Raw genomic sequence first — 10993 nt, 5'->3', positions numbered from 1 at the left:
GGTGTATAATTCTTTTTATACATTATTGGATTTGATTTGCTAATATTTTTTGAGAATTTTTGCATTTATGTTCCTGAGAGATGTTGGTCTATAGTTTTCTCATAATGGTTTTGTCTGGTTTTAGTATTAAGGTAATGCTGGCCTCAAAGAATGAGTTAGGAAGTGTTTCATTGGCTTCTGTCTTCTGAAAGAGATTACAGAGTATTGGTATATCTTCCTTATTTTTTTTTTGTGATAACCTTTTATTTATATAGAATTATAAATTACAAACTATTATTTTGCTCAAACCTTTTAACCACAACATGAGGCACACATGCTAGAGGGAATTATCTCCATTTCACAGGCAAGAATGGAAATACTGTTCCCATATTTATGTAAGACACCTGGGATTTAAGCCCTGAGTTTCCATTCTCACAACAGCTTTTTTCTCATGACTTTGTGATACATCATTTTAAAGTAATCTGATTTCACAATGCTTTAAAACATAAGAGTAACATCTATAACATCTATTGCTGGCAGGTTAACTCTGGAGCCAACCAACCTAATTAATTACCTCATAACCTGGCACATTTCAGGCACTGTTATACCTCTAACTCAGTTTCACAGCTATATTTGAGGGTCCCATGAGCCAAAGTTGCAGCAAAGCTGACCTGAAAGGGCCAGGAACACAATGGTCAAGCCTATTTCCAAGTTTAACCTAGGCCTGGCACATCCTCACCAATTGAGGCAACCAAGTGAAGGCCCGCTTAGAAGTGGACACTGATGAAAAAACACAAGGAGTATCAGACTGACTTCTTTAAGGTTAACATCCTCAGAAAGCCTATTGCTGGTGTCTACATTACCACTAGGACAAAGGGCAATACTTCTGGAGTCCCAAATATGCAAGATAAAGGTCAATTAAGCTGCCTGCCAGATGCCCAAAAAGCCAAATAGCGCTAAGTTCATCCATGCCAAACCAAGAAAATGGTTCATTCCTTCCTGATCTTGGTTTTAAGGAGATGATCATCACAGAAACCAGGAAATTCCATCCTGAACCCTAGGGGGAGGGGGAGGAATGGTGGGCATTTCCCAGACTTCAAGGTGCAGGGGCAACACAGTCTACCACTGTGAAGGGGAAAAGCTATCTTGGTCAGCTTTGGTCTTCCACAAGACAATGGAACCAGAGACTAGCAAGATCAGGGCTTGGGTGACCAATCCTGGGAAAAGCAGGACTTCCTCACAGGAAGTGCTATGGTCCATGGGGAGAAGAGTCTATGAAGACCCTAAAATTGTAAGCAAAATTTTGAGTATATGCATATACTGGTCAAAGTGGTCCTTCATCCTCAAATCCTGAACTAGAGAAAGGGACTAAACCAGTTGCAGACTAGGATACAAAAGCCACCAGATGCACTTAGAACTAGCCAAGTCTGAGAGTTCTCAAAGCCATCACTGAAAACTTGGAATATGGATTCAAAGAGACAACTGAGCACTTGTTTTTGCATTCTCCTTTCTAATTGTATTTCAAATCTTCAAAACAAAGCCCTGGGAATACCCAGATTCAAGTATGCCCCTGGGCTTGGTCCACTGTTGCAGGAGTCTTAGGGATCCTCATACACATGCTTGAGTCATTCATTCACCAATGTTTAACCACAGGATAGAAGATCTGACAAAGCAGGACTCCTTTCTCCATGGCATGTGATTTCAGAGGTGGCAGCAGCCAAAATGGCAAACACTGGAATTTTTCCTTGGAACTGGACTGTGATGAGACGTTCCTGCCATGAGCATAACTGACTGTCTTTTCCCTGACCCTTCCCTTCATTTTTGAAGATAGAGCAGAAAATAATCTTCTCTGAAGATACTTGATAATTCCAAAACCCCAAAACACATGCTCCCAATGCACTGTGCTTTCAGATATTCTGGGTCTAGTTCAGCTGGCGGATGAGCTGATTGATGCGTTCACCTCGATAGCCAGGTGAGCCCACCTCCTTGAGGAAGCCCACTTTATTCTTGATAGCATGATGGGCCACTGAGAGTTGGAAAGGATGCAAGAACCATGAGATCTCCTGGAAATGCTTCCCCGGGAAGGCAATTTCATGAATGTCGTCTTCCAAGCAAATGACACCAAACTTCCCCAGGTGCTCTTCGATCACTGTGTTATCTGTCAGAGGGATGGTCTTATTCTTGACCTTGGCTTGTCCACGTTTCAAGATGAGTTCACGAACGGACTTCAGATTTGGAAATCCCCAGGTCACATAAGGTTCCACCATACGCAGCAATTTTAGGCTCTGCGGGGTGACTCTAACAAAGTTGCCACTGAAAATTTTCTTTAGGCAAAGTCTTGTGATGGTCTTTTGCACCAGTGAACTCACCTCATTAATCCTTTGGATGCGTACAACAAAGGCCAAGGAATGTTTATCTGGTAATTCCAAGGCATGAGGTTTCACTTCTAGTCATCTGAGACGCACCCTGTCACGTTGCTGCCACCAGGAATCATGTAGAAATGATTCCAATCGCTTAAACCTGGGTCCTTTTACTTTCCTCTGCTCTTTCTTTGCCAAAAGTGCTTGCTTTGCCTGGGTGGCTTTGAGGGCTTGGTAAGCCTTCCTCTTTTTCAGGAGATTTTCTGGAACCAAAGGGATTTTTTTCCTTTCCTCTTGCTCCACCATCTTTCTAGGGTTGCAGCTACTGATGGTATATCTTCCTTAAATGTTTGGTAGAGTTCACTTGTGAATCCATTTGGGTCTAGGCTTTCTTTTTGAAAGTTTATTAATTATTGATTCCATTTCCTTAATACATATAAGCCTAATCAAATTATCTATTTCTTTTTTTGCAGATTGTGTCTTTCAAGGAATTGGTCTATTTACCTGGGTTATAAAATTTGTGGGTGTAGAGTTATTCATAGTAGTCTCTTAGGATCTTTTTAATGTCCATGAAATCTTTAGTAATGTCCCAATGTCCCTTCTTTCATTTCTGATATTAGTTATTTGTATCCTCTTTTTTTTTTTTTTTCCTTAGGCTGGCTAGAGATGTATTGATCTTATTTATCTTTATAAAGAACCATCTTTTGGTTTTGTTGATTTTCTGTTTTTGATTTTATGGATTTTTGCTTTCATTTTTATTATTTCTTTTCTTCTGCTTACTTTGGATTTAATTTGAATTTCTTTTTTTAGTTTCCTAAGGTGAAAACTTAGATGATTGATTTTTGGTGCTTTTCTTTTCTAATATGTACATACAGTGCTATAAATTTCCTCCTAAAAACTACTTTTACTGCATCTCAATAAATGATAAATTGTGTTTTCATTTTTATTTAGGTCAACATATCTTTAAATTTTTGTTGTGATTACTTTTTTGATCCTAGTGTTATTTAGAAGTGTGTTGTTTACTCTCCAAGTATTTGGGGGATTTTCCAGCTGTCTTTCTGCTATTGAGTTCTAGTTTAATTTTATTTTGGTCTGAGAGGAGACATCATATGACTTCTGTTCTTTTCAATTTATTGAACTGTGTTTTATGGCCTAGAACATGGTCTGTCTTGGCAAATGTTCCGTGTGAGATTGACAGGAGTGTACATTCTGCTGTTGCTGCATGAAGTAGTCTATAGATGTCCATTATATCCAGTTAATTGATGCTATTGTTGAGTTCAACTACACCCTTACTGATTTTGTTCCTTTTGGGTCGTTCCATTCCTGCTACAGGGGTGTTGAAGTCTTTAACTATAATAATGGATTTTTCTATTTCTCCTTGAAATTTTATCAGTTTTTGCCTCACATATTTTGATACTCTGTTGTTAGGTGCTGCATACACATAAGGATTGATATGTCTTTTTGGAGAATGGACCTCTTTATCATTATGTAATACCCTCTTTATCCTTAATAGCATTCTTTGCTCTGAAGTCTGCTCTGTCTGAAATTGATATAGTTAATATTGCTTTCTTCTGGTTAGTGTCAGCATGTTATATCTTTCTCCATCCATTTACTTTTAATCTATATGTCTTTATATTTAAAGTGAGTTTTTTATAGAAAACATATAATAGGGCCTTGTTTTTCAATCTACTCTGATAATCTTTGTCTTTTAATTGGTACATTTAGAACATTGACATTCAAAGTGGTTATTAATGGGTATAAAAATATAGCTAGATAATTAGATAGAATGAATAATATTTGATAGCACAACAAAGTGGCTATACTCAACAATAAGTTAGGGTATACTTTAAAATAACTAAAAGAGTAGACTTGGAATGTTCCTAACACAACGAAATGATAAATGCCTGAGGTGATGGATTACCCTAATTTGATTAATTTATATTATATGCCTGTATCAAAACATCACATGTATCATATAAAGATATACAACTATTATGTACCCATAATTTAAAAAATAAAAAAATAAAATCCTCCCAAAGCAAATAAAAAACAAAGTGATAATTGATATAGTAATAGTTGGATTAAAATCTATAATTTGTTAATGTTTTTATTTTTCTCCTTATTCTTTGTTCCTATTTTTTATCTTCCATGCTTTTTCTGCCTTTTGTGGTTTTTAATTGAGGATTTTAAGTGATTCCATGTTCTCTCCTTTCTTAGCATATCAGTTACACTTCTTTTTTTTAGTTTTTTTAATGGTTGCCCTAGAGTTTGCTATATGAATTGACAAATAGTTCAGGTCTACTTTCAAATAACACCATACTGCTTACTGGTAGTCTAAGTGAGTACTTTATAATAACACAATAATCCTACTTCCTCTCTCCCATCCATTGTATCATTGGTGTCATTCATTTCACTTATACTTAAGCATGTATACGTTCTTGAGTGTTTGTGTGTGTGTGTATACACACATAAGTATAAATAATTACATTGTTGCTATTATTTTGAACAAACTATTATCTGTTAGATTAATTCAGGATCAGAAGAGTTTTTATTTTACCTTCACTTATTCTTTTTCCGATGCTGTTCCTTTCTTTATGTAGAACTAAGTTTCTAAAGTATATCAATCTCCTTTTTTCTAAAGAAGTTATTTAGTTTTTTTGAGGAACCTCCATACTGTTTTCCAAAATGGCTGTACTAATTTATATTCCCACCAACAGGGTCCAAGAGTTTCCTTGCAAATAGAATTACTATATGATACAGTAATCTCACTTCTGGGTATATATCCAAAGGAATTGAAATCGGTATGTCTGCATTCCCATGTTGATTTCAGCATTATTCACAATAGCCAAGATACGGAAATAATGTATATGTCCATCAACAGATGAATGGATTAAAAAATGTGGTATATACAAACAATGGAATACTACACAGCCTTTAAAAAGAAGGAAATTCTGTCATTTGTAACAACATGGATGCAACTGGAGATGTTATCCTAAGTGAAATAAGCCAGGCACAGAAAGATAAATAACTATATGATCTCACTTATATGTGAAATATAAAACAGTTGCTGTCATAGAAGCAGATAGTAAAAAAGTGGTTTCCAGAGGCTGAGGGGAGAGGGCGGCAGGGGGAAGGGAAGATGCTGATGAAAGGGTTATAAGGTCTCAGTGAGATTGGAGGAATAAGTTTCTATTGCACTGCATGGTGACCACAGTTGGTAATAATGTATTGTGTATTTCAAAATTGCAAAACAAATTTTTAACATTCCTACCAAAAAAAATGATTAAGTTGGTAATGTAATGGATACATTAATTAGCTTGACTGAATCTTTCTACAATGTATACATAGATCAAAACATTACATTTTACTTCATAAATGCGTACAATTATTTGTGAATTAAAAATAAATTTTTAAAAATAACTTAAAATTTTTTTAAAAAAACTTATTTGAACATTTCTTGCAAGGCCAGTCTACTGGAAACAGATTTCCTCAATTTTTGTTTGTTTGAGAAAGTATTTATATCTCCTTCACTTTTGAAGTATAATTCTGCAGGGTACAGAATTCTAAGTTGGTGTCTTTTCTCTTAACACCTGAAATATTTCACTCTACTTTCTTCTTGCTTGCGTGGTTTCTGAAGAAAAGTCAGATGTAATTCTTATGCTTTACTTTCCTCTATGGGAAATGTCACCCCCCTGCCCCCAACCCTGGCTTCTTTCAGAATTTTTTCTTGATCTTTGATTTTCTGTAGTTTGAAAGTAATATGCCTACCTTAAATTTTGTTTTTGTTTTGAATTTATCCTACTTGGTGTTTTCTGAGTTTCCTAGATTTGTAGTTTGGTACCTGATATTAATTTGGGGAAAATTCTCAGTCTTTATTGCTTCAAATATATTTTTTATGTTCCTTTCTTTGTTCTCCATCTGGTATTCTTTTTATGCGTATGTTCCACATTATGTAGTTGTCCTGCATTTCTTGGATATTCTGTTTTGATTTTTTTCTGTCTTTTTTTCTCTTTGCTTTTCAGTTTTGGAGGTTTCTGTTGAGATATCCGTATGCTTAGAGATTCTTTCTTCAGCTGTGTTGTTTACTAATGAGCCCATCAAAGATATTCTTCATTTCTGTACGCTGTTTTTGGTCTCTAACATCTTTGTGTTTCTTTCTTAGGATGTTCATCTCTCTGCTTATATTGGTCATTTATTCTTGCATGCTATCTACTTTTCCATCAGAGCCCTTAGCATATTAATCATAGTTGTTTCAAATTCTCAGTCTGATAATCACAACATTGCTGCCATATCCGAATCTGATTCTGATGCTTGCCCTGTCTCTTCAATTTGTGTTTATTGCCTTTTAGTATGCCTTGTAATTTTTTTTCTGATAGCTAGACATGGTATTCTGAATTAAATGCTATTACAGGCCTCTAGTCATGTGGTGGGGAGGTGTGGGGGAAGAGGAAGCATTGTGTAGTCCTATGATTAGATTTCCCTTTTTCAATGAGTCCATATCTCTGGCCTGTGAACTTTACAAGTGCTTCTCTGACCCCCCACCAGCTTAGGTGAGACCTGGTAGCTGAAGGGAGCTGAAATTGGATATTTCTTTTCCCTCAGGTCAGTTAGGGTCTGGTTAAATAGTTTCTCCTGATGGCAGGCCTTGTTCAAGTGCTCTGGGGTATTCCGAAATGGTTCCTTTTCCCTTCCTCTTGCTGGAAGCATGATCGGATTTTTCTCTGATATTCACTGTGAGAACCTGGTAGAGCTCCAGGAGGTAAAACCACAAAAGTGTGGGGTACCCCCTCTTCCTGGGTACCCCTGGAGTTGTTAACTCTCACACTTATCCACACTGAGCCTCCAGCAATTTGTTGATTGCCGTTTAGGTTTCCTTCCCTGGCACTAGTCCCTGTGGAGGTTTCTGCTCCTGAGTTCCTGCTCTGGTAAGTGGTGTTCTCCATATCCACCTGTCTGTCTCTCCAATTTTGAGGGCAGCAGTTTGCCCTGTGATCTCACTTCTCTCACACATTTAAGAAGAGTTGCTCATTTTTCAGTTTGTTCAGCTTTCTGCTTGCTGGGTAGGAGTAGCAACTTCTAAGCTCCATATACGTGGGGCCAGAGTCCAAAAGTCTCCGGTGGATTTTTAAAGATTATTATGTACGGTTCTTGCACAAAACACTCCACAGTAAAATCTGTTCTTTTCTTTCTTCTGATGCTTTGTTGGCAACCCCACTTTGGCCTGTGAGAATTGTGGCAGTGCTCCCTCGCTTACTTCTTCCTTTCCTGTTTCTTTATTTCTCTAGTTCTGCTTCTGCCTGGAGATCTCCCACCGTTACTGTACCCTCCCTCCATTAATTTTTTATCATTCTTCATTCCTGTCCATGAAGATACCTTGCAAACCCACCCTCCCTTCTATAGAGAGTGAGAATGAGCTATCTATATCCTTCGTTTTCTCTGGGTTGGAAATGCCTAGATAATGTATTATTGAAAAGAAAATAAGATATAAAAGAATGTATTTGCAAATTTACAGTTCTTGTTTATCTTGCTTGGTTTATCAAACAACATATTTTATTTTCTTATAGAAGAAATATCTGTCTATTGTAGGAAGTTTGGCAAAAGAAAAGAATCTAATATTTTTTCTCTTTCATACATTTATTAAATACACATATACATGCACATAATTTGTCTATTAAGAAGTTATATCATACTAATAGTCCATACATGCAGAGCATTTACTAGATACTATGCCAAGCATTTCAGATACATTATTTCATTTAATCTTCTCTATAAACTTATTTGGTATGACATATGTTGTTCCCATGCTAGAGGTGATGAAATAGGGCCCAGAGAATGAAGTTGCTTTACCTAAGTAAGTACAGATAAAAATTCTAGCAGACAAGAGTCCACAGTATTAATCCTATGCTAATTTTATCACCATATTATTTTTATTAATATTGAGTTTTACTACTTAAATTGAATATATTAGTGATTAGAGAATTAATTTTTTAAAACCTAATGAGTTATTATTTTGAACAAATAATTTAATGTATGTTAATTATGATTCAAAATATTGAAATATCTTAACAGAGTGCCTTTCTTGCCTGCATTAAATGGGGCAGAGAGTTACTATCCACGCAAAACACCAAAAACTAAACTTCCTCTTCATCATTATCCTTGTTTCTAATTCCTTCTTTACTGTTCAAAAAAAAACATGATGAATTTGTCGCATGAGAAAGGGAGGGGAAGAAATCATCTCATGAACCCCCAAAGGATTCACATTCAATACATGAGTGGATTAATAAAATGTGATATTTATATATACACCATGGAGTACTACTCAGCCACATAAAACAATGGTGGTCTAGCCCCTATTGTATTATCCTGGATGGAGCTGCAGCCCATTCTACTAAGTGAAATATCACAAGAATGGAAAAACAAGCACCACATGTAGTCACCATCAAATTGGTACTAATTAATCAACACTTATGTGCACATATGGAAGTAACATTCATTGGGGACAGGGCAGGTGGGAGCGGGGAGGAGGGGATGGGTAAATTCATACCTAATGAGCGTGGCACACATGGTCTGGGAGGGGCACGCTTGTAGCTCTGACTTGGGCGGTGCAAATGCAATGGATGTAACCCAAATGTTTGTACCACCATAAAAATTTTGTAATAAAAAATAAAATTCTCCCTTCACTGCCTCCTTCTGACACCCTGGTAGAGTGATCTTCATACACTAATGGATACTAAATCCATTGTTTGCTTTTTCATTCTACTCTCCTAATTACCCCCCAATGGTATCGATCATGAAATGGGCAGAAGTTAAAGTTCTCAGCTAATTTAGCAATGTCTGACACAGTTTATGATTTCCCTTATAATACAGGGAGGATTAAATATATATAAACATTTTATTATTTGTTCTGAATGTCACATGTTCTCAGTAGATAGTGTATATTTTTTCTTATTTCAGTGACTTAAGTCTCTTAAAATAGTACTCTACCAGAGTATTATCAGAAGTTCTACCACATCCCCATCTAAAAATATTTTTGTGAGAAAATGTTTATCTGTGATCATTATACATGTACACTTTTATAATCTGCTTTTCCATGTAATGTTTTGGTGACTTATACATTTTAAAGAGCTGCATAATTCTTGATATCTTAGGTATATTTACATTGTTTATGAGCATATAATTTGCACCTATCTTGTGGATGAGCTGCAGAAGGAACTGCTGCAGAATTTCTTCAAACTATTGTGATTTTTTTCCTAGATTTCCTGTAAAATGTCAACACTGCTGCTTTTTACTAAGAAACCAGAGTAAATAAGGATCCAACAGGGTATTCTTGCAGAACCTGATTTCAAATGCTGAATAGTGAGTTTTAATTTAGAAGCATAAGATTTTATGCTGTTAGGGATAGGAGATATTAAGGTAAGATTATTCATTTCAACCCCTACATTTTATGGATGTGGCAAATAAAGTTATGGTTTGCCCAAGGTCACCAGGTAGAAGTGAAGTGTCCTGCCTAAGAACAACCAAGTCTTCTATGATATGTTAGAATAGAAGGCATGGATTCACTATACTATTCTTCACAGTTTTTTGGATTTAGAGAAACTCTCTGGAAGATTGAATACTTCTCTATATACATGGTCTCTGAAATGGAGTCTCTCACCTCCTCTTCCCTCCCACCTTCCACAACTTTTGCAACCAGGGATATGTGAGACCATCCAATGGTCAAAATTTTGAACTACTTTTAGACTTACAAACAAATTGCAAAAATAGTACAGAGTTTCAATATGTCCCTGTCCCAGCATACTCCACTGTTAACATCTTACATACCATAGTATAAATATCACAACCAGGAAATTAACATTGGTACAGTACCAGAAATTAAAGACTCCGTTTGAACTTCACTTTGAAGCTTCCCACTCGTCTCTTTGTTCTTGTTTTTGGTCCCAGTATTCCATTCAGGGTTCCACATTGCATTTAGTTGTTATTCCTCTCTGGTCTCCTGCCATCTGCAGCAGCTCCACAGTCTTTCCTTGTGTTTCATGACTTTGACACCCTGAACAGTACTGATCCATTATTTTGCCACACGTTTCTCAATTCAGGCTTATCTGGAATCTTCCCATGATTGGACTGGGGTCATGCATCCCCATCAAGAGCACCACAGAAATGGTGCCTCATCCTTCCAGGTGCACAAATCATGGTGTTGATGATGGTAATGTGCATTATGATTGGTGATGTTGGTGTGGATCACCTGGCCAAGAAGGTCGCCACTAGACTTTTCCATGATACAGTTATTTTCTTAATGGCCAAAGATGGAACAATCTGAGCAATAGAATATATAATAGTAGTATAGAATTGTAACCCATAAAATGATATAAAGGTCCATGAATTCATAGTAATATAAATAAATAATTTGTTAAACAGATATAGTCAATTCTCATTATTCACAATAGTTATGTTCTATAAAGTCACTGTGAACACTAAATTAGCAAATACTGAACCATTGCTCCTAGGGGAAATACAAGTTGAGGCTTCTGTGAGCCACTGGTCAATGAACCAAGACATACTCTTGCTTCATGTGTATTTCTACTTAAAAATGCCTTATTTAATATATTTTGTTGATTCATTAACATTGAACTCACAGACAATGTAACCATAACTCA

General features: G+C 36.3%; 1 pseudogene; it reads right to left on the bottom strand.

Annotated features, from left to right (window-relative positions):
• Positions 1–1835: 1835 nt before the first annotated feature.
• Positions 1836–2663, bottom strand: LOC138387239 (large ribosomal subunit protein uL30-like 1 pseudogene; annotated as a pseudogene).
• Between the last annotated feature and the right edge of the window lie 8330 nt (positions 2664–10993).

The sequence above is a fragment of the Eulemur rufifrons genome, chromosome 7, assembly GCF_041146395.1.
Source record: "Eulemur rufifrons isolate Redbay chromosome 7, OSU_ERuf_1, whole genome shotgun sequence".
Classification (NCBI taxonomy): Eukaryota; Metazoa; Chordata; class Mammalia; order Primates; family Lemuridae; genus Eulemur; species Eulemur rufifrons.
Note: the sequence above shows the minus strand (reverse complement) of the source record. Positions and strands in the feature narration are given on the sequence as shown.